Source organism: Ovis canadensis, chromosome X (genome assembly GCF_042477335.2).
Source record: "Ovis canadensis isolate MfBH-ARS-UI-01 breed Bighorn chromosome X, ARS-UI_OviCan_v2, whole genome shotgun sequence".
NCBI lineage: Eukaryota > Metazoa > Chordata > Mammalia > Artiodactyla > Bovidae > Ovis > Ovis canadensis.
Genome location: NC_091727.1, coordinates 111,951,422 through 111,968,080, shown reverse-complemented (window position 1 = coordinate 111,968,080; position 16,659 = coordinate 111,951,422).

Below are 16,659 nucleotides of genomic sequence, written 5' to 3'. Positions count from 1 at the left end.
ATTCCCACTCCCACTTTTGTGATTGCTTGGGAATTTTGAAAGTAGGAATAAACTTTTTATTTGGAGGAGGGATTAAGGAGATGATAGGTCTGTTGCTTATTAGCCTGTCTCTGCTTTTATAATCTGCTTCTATAATCCTTGATGAAGGCTACTTAGTTCTAACCAATTGGCTGGCCATTCAGAAGTCAAAAATAACATAGCTGTATCATGTCCTTCTGGAGATTCATGGGATTGCTGCTTCCACATTTTTACTACCTTCCCAAATTTTGCTGAATTGACTGAATCTTATAAAAAATTTTGGGGTTTACATAGCTCATATGCATCATTAGTATGTAAACACACACATACACACACATATGCAGAAATACCAGCAAGCAAAAATAATATTTAATGTCATCCCAATCTTTCTGATGTGAAGAGCCTCCTCAGTAGAAAAGATCCTAATGATGGGAAAGATTGAAGGCAGGAGAAGAAGGGGATGACAGAGGAAGAGGTGGTTGGATGGCATCACTGACTCAATGGACATGCGTTTGAGCAAGCTCCAGGAGATAGTGAAGGACAAGGAAGCCTGGTGTGCTGCAGTCCATGGGGTCACAAAGAGTCGGACATGACTGAGTGACTAAATTGAACAGAAACTGATTCATTTATATTCAGCAGCTTTGATATTTGGATATGCATTTTGCTATTTTTCTTTTTCTTACACATAAACACTTCTTTTTTTGTTAAACCACCCCAAAATAGGCTGCAGACACTGTGTTACCTCACCACTCAACAAAGTAGTACCTCACCTAAGAAAGTCAACATTAATTCCAAAACATTATAGAGTCCCTATCTAAGTTCCCCAGTTGTCCATAAATGTACTTTACAGGTTTTCATTTACATTTTTCCATCGATGTTCTGTACAAGTTTCACATATGGCATTTGACTATAATGTCCCTTTGGTTTCCCCCGATCTAGATAAAGTCCTTTGACTTCCTTCTGTTTCCCTCTCTCTCTCTCTCTCTCTTTTTTTTTTTTTTTTCCGCTTAAACAATGGAAATTTATTTTCTTGAGGCTAGAAATCCAAGATCAAGGTGTCAACAAGGTTGATTTCTACTGAGACCTTTCTCCTTGTCTTGCAGATGGTTACCTTCTGGCTGTGTCCTCACATGGCCTTTTCCTCTGTGCTCCCATGGAGAGACAGATCTGGTTTATTATCTACTTTCTTTTTTCCTACATCTTTTTTGAGCATATACTAAAAACTCAAAAAAATTTAGTTCTATCTCTGGACTCTATTTAGTGTACCACACTGTTATAATTATTTAGTTTTACATTAGCTTTTAATATCAGGTATAGTCCCACCTCATTGCCTTTTCCTTCAGAAGTTTCCTGGCTATCCTAGATTGTGCATTTTTCATGTGAACTTTATTATTTTTTTTATTTTGTTTACTTTACAATATTGTATTGGATTTGCCATACATTGACATGAATCTTCCATGAGTGTACATGTGTTCCCCATCCTGAATCCCCCTCTCACCTGCCTCCCCATCAGATCCCTCTGGGTCATCAGTGCACCAGGACTGAGCACCCTGTATCATGCATCGAACCTGCACTGGCGATCCATTTCACATATGATAATTTATATGTTTCAATGCCATTCTCCCATATCATCGTGCCTTCGCCCTCTCCCACAGAGTCCAAAAGACTATTCTAGACATCCGTGTCTCTTTAGTTATCGCGCATGCAGGGTTATCGTTACGGTCTTTCAAAATTCCATATATATGTGTTCAGTTCAGTTCAGTCCAGTCGCTCAGTTGTGTCCGACTCTTTGCGACCCCATGAATCGCAGCATGCCAGGCCTCCCTGTCCATCACCAACTTCCGGAGTTCACTCAGATTCACGTCCATCGAGTCAGTGATGCCATCCAGCCATCTCATCCTCGGTCGTCCCCTTCTCCTCCTGCCCCCAACTCCTCCCAGCATCAGAGTCTTTTCCAGTGAGTCAACTGTTCGCATGAGGTGGCCAAAGTACTAGAGTTTCAGCTTTAGCATCATTCCTTCCAAAGAAATCCCAGGGTTGATCTCCTTCAGAATGGACTGGTTGGATCTCCTTGCAGTCCAAGGGACTCTCAAGAGTCTTCTCCAACACCACACTTCAAAAGCATCAACTCTTTGGCACTCAGCCTTCTTCACAGTCCAACTCTCACATCCATACATGACCACTGGAAAAACCATAGCCTTGACTAGACGGACCTTAGTCGGCAAAGTAATGTCTCTGCTTTTGAATATGCTATCTAGGTTGGTCATAAATTTTCTTCCAAGGAGTAAGCGTCTTTTAATTTCATGGCTGCAGTCACCATATGCAGTGATTTTGGAGCCCCCCAAAATAAAGTCTGACACTGCTTCCACTGTTTCCCCATCTATTTCCCATGAAGTGACGGGACCAGATGCCATGATCTTCGGTTTCTGAATGTTGAGCTTTAAGCCAACTTTTTCACTCTCCTCTTTCACTTTCATCAAGAGGCTTTTTAGTTCCTCTTCACTTTCTGCCATAAGGGTGGTGACATCTGCATATCTGAGGTTATTGATATTTCTCCTGATTCCAGCTTGTGCTTCTTCCAGCCCAGCATTTCTCATGATGTACTCTGCATAGAAGTTAAACAAGCAGGGTGACAATATACAGCCTTGACGTACTCCTTTTCCTATTTGGAACCAGTCTGTTGCTCCATGTACAGTTCTAACTGTTGCTTCCTGTCCTGCATACAGATTTCTCAAGAGGCAGGTTAGATGGTCTGGTATTCCCATCTCTTTCAGAATTTTCCACAGTTTATTGTGATCCGCATAGTCAATAAAGCAGAAATAGATGTTTTTCTGGAACTCTCTTGCTTTTTCCATGATCCAGTGCATGTTGGCAATTTGATCTCTGGGTCCTCTGCCTTTTCTATAACCAGTTTGAACATCAGGAAGTTCACAGTTCATGTATTGCTGAAGCCTGGCTTGGAGAATTTTGAGCATTACTTTACTAGCATGTGAGATGAGTGCAATTGTGCAGTAGTTTGAGCCTTCTTTGGCATTACCTTTCTTTGGGATTGGAATGAAAACTGACCTTTTGCAGTCCTGTGGCCACTGCTGAGTTTTCCAAATTTGCTGGCATATTGAGTGCAGCACTTTCACAGCATCATCTTATAGGATTTGAAATAGCTCTACTGGAATTCCATCACCTCCACTAGCTTTGTTCATAGTGATGCTTTCTAAGGCCCACTTGAGTTCACATTCAAGAATGTTTGGCTCTAGGTCCGTGATCACACCATCGTGACTATCCAGGTTGTGAAGCTCTTTTTGGTACAGTTCTTCTGTGTATTCTTGCCACCTCTTCTTAATATCTTCTGCTTCTGTTAAGTCCATACCACCATTTCTGTCCTTTATCGAGCCCATCTTTGCATGAAATTTTCCCTTGGTATCTCTTTTTCTTGAAGCAATCTCTAGTCTTTCCCATTCTGTTCATGTCCCCTATTTCTTTGCATTGATCACTGAAGAAGGCTTTCTTACCTCTTCTTGCTATTCTTTGGAACTCTGCATTCAGTATTAGTGTTTTTCTTTCTGGCTTACTTCACTCTGTATGATAGGCTCCAGTTTCATCTACCTCATTAGAACTGATTCAAATGTATTCTTTTCAATGGCTGAGTAATACTCCATTGTGCATATGTACCACTACTTTCTTATCCATTAGTCTGCCAGTGGACATCTAGGTTGCTTACATGTCTTGGATATTATAAACAGTGATGCAATGAACATTGGAGTACACGTGTCTCTTTCAATTCTGGCTTCCTCGGTGTATATGCCCAGCAGTGGGATTGCTGGGTCATGTGGCAGTTCTATTTCCAGTGTTTTAAGGAATCTCCACACTATTCTCCATAGTGGCTGTACTAGTTTGCATTCCCACCAACAGTGTAAGAGGGTTCCCTTTTCTCCACACCCTCTCCAGCATTTATTGCTTGTAGACTTTTGGATCGCGGCCATTCTGACTGGCGTGAAATGGTACCTCATTGTGGTTTTGATTTGCATTTCTCTGATAATGAGTGATGTTGAGCATCTTTTCATGTGTTTGTTAGCCATCTGTATGTCTTCTTTGGAGAAATGTCTGTTTAGTTCTTGGGCCCATTTTTTGATTGGGTCGTGACATGAGTGCAATTGTGCAGTATTTTGAGCATTCTTTGGCATTGACTTTCTTTGGGATTGGAATGAAAACTGACCTTTTCCAGTCCTGTAGCCACTGCTGAGTTTTCCAAATTTGCTGACATATTGAGTGTAGCACTTTCACAACATCATCTTTCAGGATTTGAAACAGCTCAACTGGAATTCCATAACCTCCACTAGCTTTGTTTGAAGTGATGCTTCCTAAGACCCACTTGACTTCACATTCCAGGATGTCTGGCTCTAGGTGAGTGATCAGACCATCGTGATTATCTGGGTTGTGAAGATCTTTTTTGTACAGTTCTTGTGTATTCTTGCCCTGTCTTCTTAATATCTTCTGATTCTGTTAGGTCCATACCATTTCTGTCCTTTATCAAGCCCATCTTTGCATGAAATGTTCCCTTGGTATCTCTAATTTTCTTGAAGAGAACTCTAGTCTTTCCCATTCTATTGTCTTCCTCTATTTCTTTGCATTGATTGCTGAGGAAGGCTTTCTAATCTCTCTTTGCTGTTCTTTGAAACTCTGCATTCAAATGGGTTTATCTTTCATTTTCTCCTTTGCTTTTCACTTCTCTTCTTTTTGCAGGTATTTGTAAGGCTTCTGCAGACATCCATTTTGCTTTTTTGCATTTCTTTTCTTGGGGATGGTCTAAATCCCTGTCTCCCATACAATGTCACGAACCTCCATCCATAGTTCATCAGGCACTCTGTCTACCAGATCTAGTCCTTTAAATCTATTTCTCACTTCCACTGTATAATCATAAGGGATTTGATTTAGGTCATACCTGAATGGTCTAGCGGTTTTCCCTACTTTCTTCAATTTAAGTCTGAATTTGGCAATAAGGAGTTCATGATCTCAGCCACAGTTAACTCCCAGTCTTGTTTTTGCTGACTGTATAGAGCATCTCCATCTTTGGCTGCAAAGAATATAATCAATCTGATTTTGCATTTGACCATCCAATGATGTCCATATGTAGTCTTCTCTTGTGTTTTTGGAAGAGCGTGTTTACTATGACTAGCGCAGTCTCTTAGCAGAACTCTGTTAACCTTTGCCTTGCTTCATTCTGTACTCCAAGGCCAATTTTTCCTGTTACTCCAGATGTTTCTTGACTTCCTACTTTTGCATTCCAGTCCCCTATAATGAAAAGGACATCTTTTTTGGATGTTAGTTCTAGAAGGTCTTGTAAGTCTTCATAGAACCATTCATCTTCAGCTTCCTCACCATTACTGGTTGGGGCATAGACTTGGATTACTGTGATACTGAATATTTTGCCTTGGAAACGAACAGAGATCAGTCTGTCATTTTTGAGATTGCATCCAAGTACTGCATTTTGGACTCTTTTGTTGACTATGAGGGCTACTCCATTTCTTCTAAGGGATTCCTGCCTGCAGTAGTAGATATAATGGTCATCTGAGTTAAATTCACCCATTCCAGTCCATCTTAGTTCACTGATTCCTGGAATGTTGATGTTCACTCTTGTCGTCTCCTGTGTGACCACTTCCAATTTGCCTTGATTCATGGACCTAACATTCCAGGTTCCTATGCAATATTGTTCTTTACAGCATCAGACCTTACTTCTATCACCAGTGACATCCACAACTCAGTGTTCTTTTTGCTTTGGCTCCGTCTCTTCTTTCTGGAGTTATTTCTCCATTGATCTCCAGTAGCATATTGGGCACCTCCCGACCTGGGGAATTTATCTTTCAGTGACCTATCTTTTTGCCTTTTCATACTTTTCATGGGGTTCTCAAAATAAAAATACTGAAATGGTTTGCCATTCCCTTCTCCAGTGGACCACATTTTCTCAGACCTCTCCACCATGACTCGTCTGTCTTGGCTGGCCCCACACAGCATGGCTTAGTTTCATTGAGTTAGACAAGGCTGTGATCTGTGTGATCAGATTGGCTCATTGTCTGTGATTGTGGTTTCAGTCTGTCTGCCCTCTGAGAGGGCATCAGAGGACCAGCATGGAATTCCCCATAAGTTGTTTTTTGTTTGTTTGTTTTTGTTTTTTTTTTTTTTTAAGATTTAGATTAAATATAAATTCTAGTATTTTCTTCCTACATTCCAGCTGATCATCTTCACTGGGCCCTGAAATGCCTTCAAACCAAATAGAAACCCAAGGGGATGTGTGTGTGTGTGTGTGTGTGTGTGTGTTCCCATCTTCCCCTTATCCCCCCATCCTCAGCAGCTTGCAGCTAACTCCCTCTTGTACACCCAGCCTGGTCAAAGCATTTCCTCCAAACTCTGTCCTTCCTCCCCTCCAATCCTTCATTTTGCAGTCTATTTTCTCCTACTCTGATGATAATATACACCCCTACTCCAGTGCTACTAACTCAGCCCCTACACTCTTTCAAGCCAAGTGTGCAGGCTTCCACCCTCAGAGCCCACTGGTAGGCTTCACATCCCCCAGCTTCAGAGGTGAGCATACCTCCCCATTTCCTGAGTCTGTCAAGGCTAGGGTCCAGGCCAGACCTCCTTCAGGCTGCATCCTTTCCAGGGAATGAGGGAAGTTGCCTCCGCATTCACTTGAGTCCTGACTGGGCCTTTGTTGGCATTTTCCAGCATTGGAGACTTGAAGAAGCAGCTATACAGCATGCTCTGTTGGGGCATAGTGACAGTGTAGGCCAAGCATGCTGCCCCAGTGAGTGACTAGAGAGAGTCCTGGCATCTTGACTCTCTTTCTGTAAGTCTCTCAGTCTGTTCCCAGGTAGTGGACCTAGAAAAGAAAAATAACTGGTAACTGTGACTCTCAGGCCTTTCAGACTAAGTCATATACTGGAATGGCTCTTCACAGGACTTGTTCCTATTGATATACCTTGACAATCTCCAAAAACATGTGCATTTTTAAAAATCTGTTGTATCCAGGTTAGCCTTCCAAGATAACAGTTTTGAATGGGCTAACATTGTGTATCACTTGTATGTTTGAATTCTGGAGTGTTCTTTAAGAAAACCACACTCGTTACTTTATCTCTATTCACTCTATCTCCAGGTCCATAGGCCTTATATATTCTCAGAGGAAACAATGGTTGGTTGGGTATATTAATTAGTCAAGAACTAATGGCTTAGAGGCTACCAATAGCATTTATTTGTTGGTTACATCAAAAGAATACCTGTCAGACACCAACTCTCAGAAGATAAGAACAGTACCAGAATGACTGCCAAGGTGAACAAATATTTCAAGGATGTCACTAGCTTACTGACTGGCTGCCTGCCTGCTTTTCCCTGGATTCCTTTTTCACCTAGGAAATTTTTAAAAATGCTCCAGCCAGAGTTAAACAGACTCAAATTGTAACTACTCAAATGTGTGGAACTACTGAATATGTGAATATGTTTAATGCTGCCACAGGGTCACAGCTATGTACAGAGCATCCTTTGTTTGCACCCTTGTCCCCTAAAACCAGAACTGCATACATATAATTTTTATTTTTATTCTAGAAGTAGAAAAAAATATATATATATATAATTCTTGGGAAAATAATGAATATTTTTAAGATTATATATATATATACATACATACATACATACCAAGATGAATATACCAGTGGTATAAACACAGGGTATATAATCAAGGAAACAGTATACAGAAAAGAGAGTGAAGATTGAAAACCAAACCAAACCAAACCAATTGATAATTCTCTGCAGTAACTGGCAATTAGTTCTTAAATTCTACTCTTCTTGCATCCTTGAGCCAAAAATAACTCCCAGTGAAGGAAACTAAAGATTTAACTTTTTCCCCTTTATTTTCTGATGTTGTATTTTTCTGTTTCTGGGCCAGAACTGCTACTAAGAATCATCGACTGAAAACACTGAAGGGCAGCCATTACAATCCTTCCATCCACTAAGCTGCTCTTCCCTTGGATCCCCAATGGTTCTTCATTAGTTTATTAGTTTCCTAGGGCTGCCATAACAAAGTACCACGAACTGGGTGACTTATAAGAGAAATGTATTGCCTCGTAGTCTTGGAAGCTAGATGTCTGAAATTAAGTTGTTGGCTCCTTCTGAAACCTGTAGATAAAGGATCCTCCCTTTCTTCTTATAACGTCTGTAAACCCTAGAAGCCTCTTAGCTTCAGAAGCTTAATCTCAATCTCTGCCTCCATTTCCATCTCAGTCTCTGTCTTCATCTCCTTCAAAGATTACTTTTTCACATGGTTTTTCCTCTATGTGTGTCTGATTTTTTTCTTTTTATAAGGACATCAGTCACACTGGGCCCACCCTAATGAACTTGTTTTAACTTGATTACCTCTGAAGAGACCCTACCTCTAAATAACGTTACATTCTGTGTATGGGTGGGTTAGGACTTCAGTATGGCAAACTTCATTTTATTGAGCTTTGCAGATACTATGTTTTTTATTGTTTCTGGCAACCCTGCGTCAAGTAAGTCTATCAACACTAGTTTGCTAATAGTATTTGTTCGCTTTTATTTCAAACTTTTTCATTTATCATTATAATTGTCATGGTGCTCTGTGATCAGTGATCTTTGGTGTTCCTACTATAACTTGCTGAAAGCTCAAGATGATGGTTAGCATTTTCAGCTGTAATTTTTTAATTAAGGTATGTACATTATTTTTAAAGACACAATGTTGTTACCCAGTTAATAGACTACAGTATAGTGTAAACATAACTTTTACATGCACCGGGAAACCAAAAAATTCATGTAACTCACCTTATTATGAAATTCACTTTATTGCAGTGGTCTGTAAATAATATCTCCAAGGTATGTCTGTATGTCTTTTTTTTTTTTTTTGAAGGGAGACACAGTTCAACACATAACAAGTGGTACCACCAGGTTCCCTTCACCATTCACACCACCCTTGTCAAATGTCCCTTCTACAGCATGATGTCCATGACTGAGTACTCTACTACACAGAAGTTTAACCCATACGGTGGACTGATGCTCAACCCCCTTTAGTCTGAACATTACATATTTATTTAGTCTGGACACTTCATATTTATCAATACAGGCAAGGATGGTACTAACTTATCTTTATCAGTTTGTGTTTTTGAATCTGAGGTCTTTCGCACAGACTACTGTCAAGCTAGGCCCCTTCCACCAAAATACACGATGTTCATTTTTTATTTTTTATTTTTTTTTACATTTTTCCTTGTGAAATTGTCTGATTGTTATTTTGGTCTTTAATTTTTAGTCCATCACTCTAACCTCTGAAAAAAAGTGAGGAAAGTGCTAGTCATTCAGTAGTGGCTGACTCTTTGCAATCCCATGAACTAAAAGCCCACCAGGCTCCTCTGTCCATGAAATTCCAGGCAAGAATACTGGAGTGGGTTGCCATGCCCTCCTCCAGGGGATCTTCCTGATCCAGGGATTTAACCCAGGTCTCCTGCATTGCAGGTGGATTCTTTACCATCTGAGCCACCAAGGAAGCCCTGTGGGCTAGCCCCTGAAGTTACACAGAAATATTGTATGTATAAAAGTATCTCTTTCATCACCTAATCAGAGGATTTTGAGAGCTTTGTGAATATTCAGTCTATCATTTAACATCTAGTTATCACTCTAGGTTTGTGTGGAGATTAGACAAACTGGATTCTGTTAGCTCACTGAAATTATGATACAGTGTTGACCAAGATAAGACCAAATTCAGAATCTGGCAACATGGGAGGAGACCTCACCATAAACTGACACTGATCTATTGATCAGCACATATGAAAAGGAATACAAATTTACCTTATTCTACTACCAAGCATTCATCATGGTAACCATTCCACAAACACCTATAAAGGAGCCACATGTTCCTGTCACTGTGTTAGCTATTCAGAAGCACCTTATTGTGAAAGAATACAAAAATAGCACAGTTAAGTGTGAACAAACCAGACAAATGCAGTAAGATACAAGCAAGACAACAGATTTTAAGAGGTGGGATATGAGAGTGAAGAGAAAAAAAAGCGAAGATTTGAGAAAAGATCAAAGTCATCTTTTAGTATTTTGGACAGTAATCTTTTCTAAAAATAATGTAAATCTCTTGCCTCATTCTCTTCACCTAATGATCACTTCTTACATTGCTTACAACCAGTCTCCTGCTCTTGACAACTCCAGTGGATATGTTTTAAAGGAGGTCATGAAGTATCTCTTCTCTATCTTTGAGATATTTATAGCTAAACTTATCTTTCATTATCAAATCCCCTCTTTCATTCACCTCTTAGAACCTTGGTTCTCTTCCAACTCCTGTGACCGCATCTTACATGTTTGCTTTGTTGCCTGATATTTCTCCTTAACACGGGCATTGACATGTTCTACCCTCAATTTACTCTAAAGCTGATAATGTTATAAAATAAAAGATGGCAGAAAACCTATAGATCATCTTCAATATCCTCATGAAGAAGAAATAACCTCCCCAGCCAATCCTTCCATTAGGAAAAATCTGTTTCCTCTTTTGCATATCAAACTATTATATGCTGGACAACTCTACTCTCCCTTTTTCAAATGAATGTGGATCATTCACAGGCTTCAATTTATATATATACATATATATATATATATATATATATATATATATATATATATATATATATATAAAACTCCAGTACTTTGGCCACCTCATGTGAAGAGTTGACTCATTGGAAAAGACTCTCATGCTGGGAGGGATTGGGGCAGGAGGAGAAGGGGACAACAGAGGATGAGATGGCTGGATGGCATCATGGACTCGATGGACGTGAGTCTGAGTGAACTCTGGGAGTTGGTGATGGACAGGGAGGCCTGGCGTGCTGCGATTCATGGGGTCGCAAAGAATCGGACACAACTGAGCGACTGAACTGAACCCTACTGAACTGATTTTATATATATATATATAATATATATATATATATACACAATTACCATATATACATATATGGAAATTACTTTCCAAAATTTGTCTCTAGTCTATGTCTTTCGAGCATCCAGTCTCACATTTCTGTCCCATGGGAAGTTCTTATGTATCATCTCTTAATCCCCAAGTGTCTTAGTCTTTCAAGACTTTTCAGGCTGCTATAACAACATAGTTCACACTTGTTAGCTCATAAAGAACAGAAATGTGTTTCTTAAAGTTCTGGAGTCTGCAAATCTAAGATCAGGGTGCCAGCACGGTCAGGTTCTGGTGAAGGTCCTCTTCTGGGTTCCAGGCTGTCAACTTATCTCTGTGTCCTCACATGGTGGAAGAGGCAAGGGATCTCTCTAAAACAGGAGCCGCCAACCCTCAGACCATGGCTCAGTACCAGTCCATGGCCTTAGGGACCAAGCAGCACAGCAGGAGGTGAATGGCAGTCTAGCAGCAAAGCTTTATCTGTATTTACACCCACTCCCCATCACTTGCATTATTGCCTGAGCTCTACTTCCTGTCAGACCATAGGTGGCCTAAGAAATGTAATGTGTTTGAATCATCTGGAAGCCACTCCCCACTCCCCACTCCTGGCCCTCCATGGAAATATTGTCTTCCAGGAACCTGGCCCCTGGTGCCAACAAGGTTGGGGACCACTGCCCTAAGGTTTTATTTATAAGGGAACTAATTCCATTCATGAGGCTCCTGCCCTCATGACTAATCAGCTCCCAAAGCCCCACCTCCTAATACCATCATGTGAGGGATTAGGACATTAACAAATGGATTTTAAGGGACACAAATATTCAGACCATAGCATTAAGTTTAGTAGTCCTTTTGAGGAACCTATCTTTGTCTACAGAGAGCTGACTAAAGCTGCCAATTAATCAGGAACAAAGCTTGAAATTATTTTGAATTATTTAATCTCCCTTGGGCTTCCCTGGTGGCTCAGAGGTTAAAGCATCTGCCTGGAATGCTGGAGACCCGGGTTTGATATCTGGGTCAGGAAGATCCCCTGGAGAAGGAAATGGCAACCCACTCCAGTACTCTTGACTGGAGAATCCCATGGAGGGAGGAGCCTGGTAGGCTACAGTCCATGGGGTCGCAAAGAGTCGGACACGACTGGGCAACTTCACTTCACTTCACTTCACTTCACTTATTTTCTATATCAAGTCATCATTGTTCCTTATCTTTATCTGGATGGTTCTTAACCTGAATTTTAAAAATCCATGGATAAAAGAAATGGAAATAATAAGTATACATTTTCACTAACTTCTAATTGAGCATTTTCTTCAATAATGAATGTAAGTGGCTTCTCTCTAGTATTTCAAATATCTAGTTAGTCCACAAAATCTGCCAATACTTTCCTCAGGACATTATTGCTATAATATGGGTTTAAAAATATCTGTTCAAGCCTCTGCATTCACTTCTTTTGGGTATAGATGCAATATTGGAATTTCAGGATTATAATTCTATATTTAATTTTTTGAGGAAATGCCATAATGCTTTCCACAGTGGCTGCACTATTTTACATTCTCACCAGCAGTGTACAAGAGTTCCAACTTTTCCACATTCTCACACACATTTGTTATTTTTGTTTTTTTGTTTGTTCTCTTGAAATAATAGCCATGCTAATGGGTATGAATTGGTACAACACTGTGGTTTTCATTTGCATTTCTCTAATGATTAGTACTACCAAGCATATTTTCATGTGTTTTTGACCATGTGTATATCTTCTTTGGAGAATGTTTATTCAAGTCATTTGTTTACTTCTAATAGAGGCTTTTTTTTTTTTGAATAGTGAGTTATAGGTACTAAATATCAATCTCATTTCATTTCATTGGTTACTTTTTAACTCTGTTGATAGTGTATTTTGATGCATGGAAGCTTTTGATGAATTTCAACTAATTTTTTCTTTTAGTGATTGTATTTTAGTGTCATATCTGTGAAATTACTGTCAAATCTAATGGCATCTTTGATCCATTTTCAGTTAATTTTTGTATATGGTATGTGTCCTATTTCATTCTTTTATACATGGATATCAATTTTCCCAATACAATTTGTTGAAGAGATTATCTTTCCCCGGTGAATGGTCTTAACACTCTTGTTGAAAATCCTTTGACCATATTCCTGGGCTGTGTATTTTATTCCATTGGTCTAAATATCTGTCTTTAATATAGTACCACTGTTTTAATTATGTTAACTCTGTAGCAAGTTCTGAAATCAGGATGTAAGAGACCTCCAACTCTGTTCTTCCTTTTCAAGATCGGTTTGGCTATTTGGGGTCCCTTGAGATTCCATCTGAGATTTAGAATGAAATTTTCTATTTCTGTAAAAGCAGTCATTGGGATTTTGAGAGGGATTGCATTAAATCTGTAAATCACTTTGAGTAGTGTTGACATCTTAACAATATTGTCTTCCAATCCATGTACACAGATGTTTTTCCATTTATTTGTATCTTTGAAATTTCTTTTGGCAAAATTTTGCAGCTTTGTAGTTTTTAGTTTATAAGATTTTACCTCCTTAGTTAAGTTTATTCTTATTTTTTATTCTTGTTTGATGTTACTATAAATAAAATTATTTCTTAATTTCATTTTTGATTATTCATTATTAGTGTATAGAAATGGAACAGGATTTTTAGTATAGATTTTTATATTCTGCTACTTTGCAGAATTCATTTATTAGTTCTGGCAGGTTTTTGCAGAATCTTTATAGAGTTTTCTACATAGAAGATCATATCATCTGCAAATAGAGATAATACTTCTTCTTCTGTTCCAATTTAGTTGCTTCTTCAGGTAACGTTTAGGGAAAGTCTTCATCATTAATTTCTAGATTTTATTCTCAAATACCTTGAATACCTCTTTGTGGTAATGTGTCTATATTTGCTTCCACGCTGCTTTCCCACATTTATTTTCATTATCAATGTCTCATTCATTGAAGAAATATTTAAACTTAAAAGCCTACTATGTGCCAGACATTGAGACTCCGGGATAAATTAGGGTCCTCTCTCCTCTTCTGGAATCTACTGGACACATTCACTCCCTAGAGAACAGCATCACAAAATTTGAACAGTATGATCTTGCAGAACCTCAAGACACTAAGTTTTCCATAATTATTATGTGATTGACAGTCAGTTTTTATTGACACTTAAATAATAGAAATACAGTTTTATTTATTGTAAGAATGGTTTCCTGGTTATATCTAATTTTGGTGCTACAACATTACCAGTAATTTCATTTGTCAAACACAAACTGTATACTTGAAATGGATGCCTTATTATACCTCAATAAAGTTGAAGAAAAAATTTATTCCCAATAAAGAGGACTCCATTAAGTGAAGGATGGTGCATACTAGAATCTTACTTAGACTGAATAATTCAAGCTAAAGCTTATTTGCATTAGTAAGAAAGACTGAATTATAGCAATTTGAAATGAAATATATATATATCAGAGAAGGCAATGGCAACCCACTCCAGTACTCTTGCCTGGAAAATCCCATGGACAGAGGAGCCTGGTAGGCTGTAGTCCATGGGGTCATGAAGAGTCGGACACTTACTGAGCGACTTCACTTTTACTTTTCACTTTCATGCATTGGAGAAGGAAATGGCAACCCATTCCAGTGTTCTTGCCTGAAGAATCCCAGGGATGGTGGAGCCTGGTGGGCTGCCATCCGTGGGGTTGCACAGAGTTGGACACAACTGAAGTGACTTAGCAGCATACATATATATGTATATATATATATATATATTATATATACACACACACACACACACACACACACACATATATAGATAGATATAGCTATATACATAGAGCTTTAGGTACATATACCAAACTGTTTTTATTAAAAAGATTTACCTATAAGCCCTATCAAATCTTAATTCAAAAAGCAGACAAGATTCAGCTATAATTGACCTGTTTACTTGCAAATTAATGATCCACTTAAGACAACTGACTTTTATTTCAAGTAGAGTAAATAATTTTCTTTCTGTTTTATTTATAATTTTACTTTGCTCAAACAGGGTCTTCATTATTGAAACACAATAGTAATTGATCTGTTGAGATCAATTGAGATCTGTGATTAGATTAGTAACTGAGTTTATGATCTCAATTTGACTTAATAAAGTTGAAAAGCTCAAGTGCTGAATTCACCATTTGCCAGCTATTTGATCTTGAGTAATTTATTTACCTTGCTGTGTCTCCATTGCTTTCCTTCTAGAATCAGGAAAATGATAGCATCTACTTCACTAGGTCTTTGAGATAATTAAGGGAAGGGATGAATGTGAAGCACTTAAAAAAGTGACCAATTCATGGTAAGTACTCAATAAATACTAACTGCTATTTCTGATGATTTCCCAGCTTTTTGAGATTTTCCAGCTTTTTGAGAGTAATTATTTGAGACTAATTTTTGGTTCTGTCCAGAGAAAAGAAACTGAATATAGTTTAATAATTTATTGTGCAAATAGCTTTAGAGTTATTTTAGATACTTTTTCAGTCCATGGAATGATGGAAAATGCAAAGATTATCAACTTTGTACTCATTTTCTCCTCAGTTATTATTTTAATATGTGGTATATTAGTTTTGAAAATTAAGATTGTCTTGTCTCTTAATCATTTGAATAATGTGGTTAAGACATTCAACCATATATCTTCACTTTGTTGGCTATCACGTTAATTTTTTTTTTTTTTTTTTTTTTTACTGATGATCAAACTGGATTTGCTCTACTGAAAGACCTAAATAATTAGAATCAAACAGTCTAGTTACTACCTTTGGCCTTTGGAAAGAACCAAGGTGATAGACAAGTTGGACTTCCCTGGTGGCTTGGACTTCCCTGGTGGCTCAGACAGTAAAGAATCTGCCTGCAATCTCTGGGTCGGGAAGAGCCCCTGGAGGAGGGCATGGCTACCCACTCCAGTATTCTTGCCTGGATAATCCCATGGACAGAGAATCCTACAGTCCATGGGGTTGCAAAGAGTAGGACATAACTGAGCAACTAACAGTTTCACTTTCACTTTCAATATGTTAGACAAATTTCTTTGATAGGCATTGAAAGATCATATTTCCTCTTAAGTTTTAGTTATTTAGCTTAAACTTAGCAAAATTCAAATCAAAACATCACTTTTATAATTCAAAATGTGTTTCTGGCTCAGAGACTGGACATTTCTATGAATCTTCAGAGTTACATTTCCTAGAATGTTAGAGCTGGAAGCAACCTTAGAGTTCATCTAATGGCACCCCACTCCAGTACTCTTGCCTGCAAAATCCCATGGATGGAGGAGCCTGGTAAGCTGCAGTCTGTGGGGTCGATAAGAGTCAGATATGACTGAGGGACTTCACTTTCACTTTTCACTTTCATGCATTGGAGAAAGAAATGGCAACCCACTCCAGTGTTCTTGCCTGGAGAATCCCAAGGATGGGGGAGCCTGGTGGGCTACCATCTATGGGTTCACACAGAGTTGGACACGACTAAAGTGAATTAGCAGAAACTCTCATTTATGTTTGAAACACTGAGATCTACAGAGACCAAAAGCAAGTTCTAGAGAAAATTTATGTCTCCCAAGAGTCAATTTTTAAAACATCTCTACCTTTATAGGTCTTTGATTAGGAAGCTGGAAAACATATGTGTGTATATGCATGTATGTCTGTTTTGTCTTCATAATCATTTTATAGGTTTCT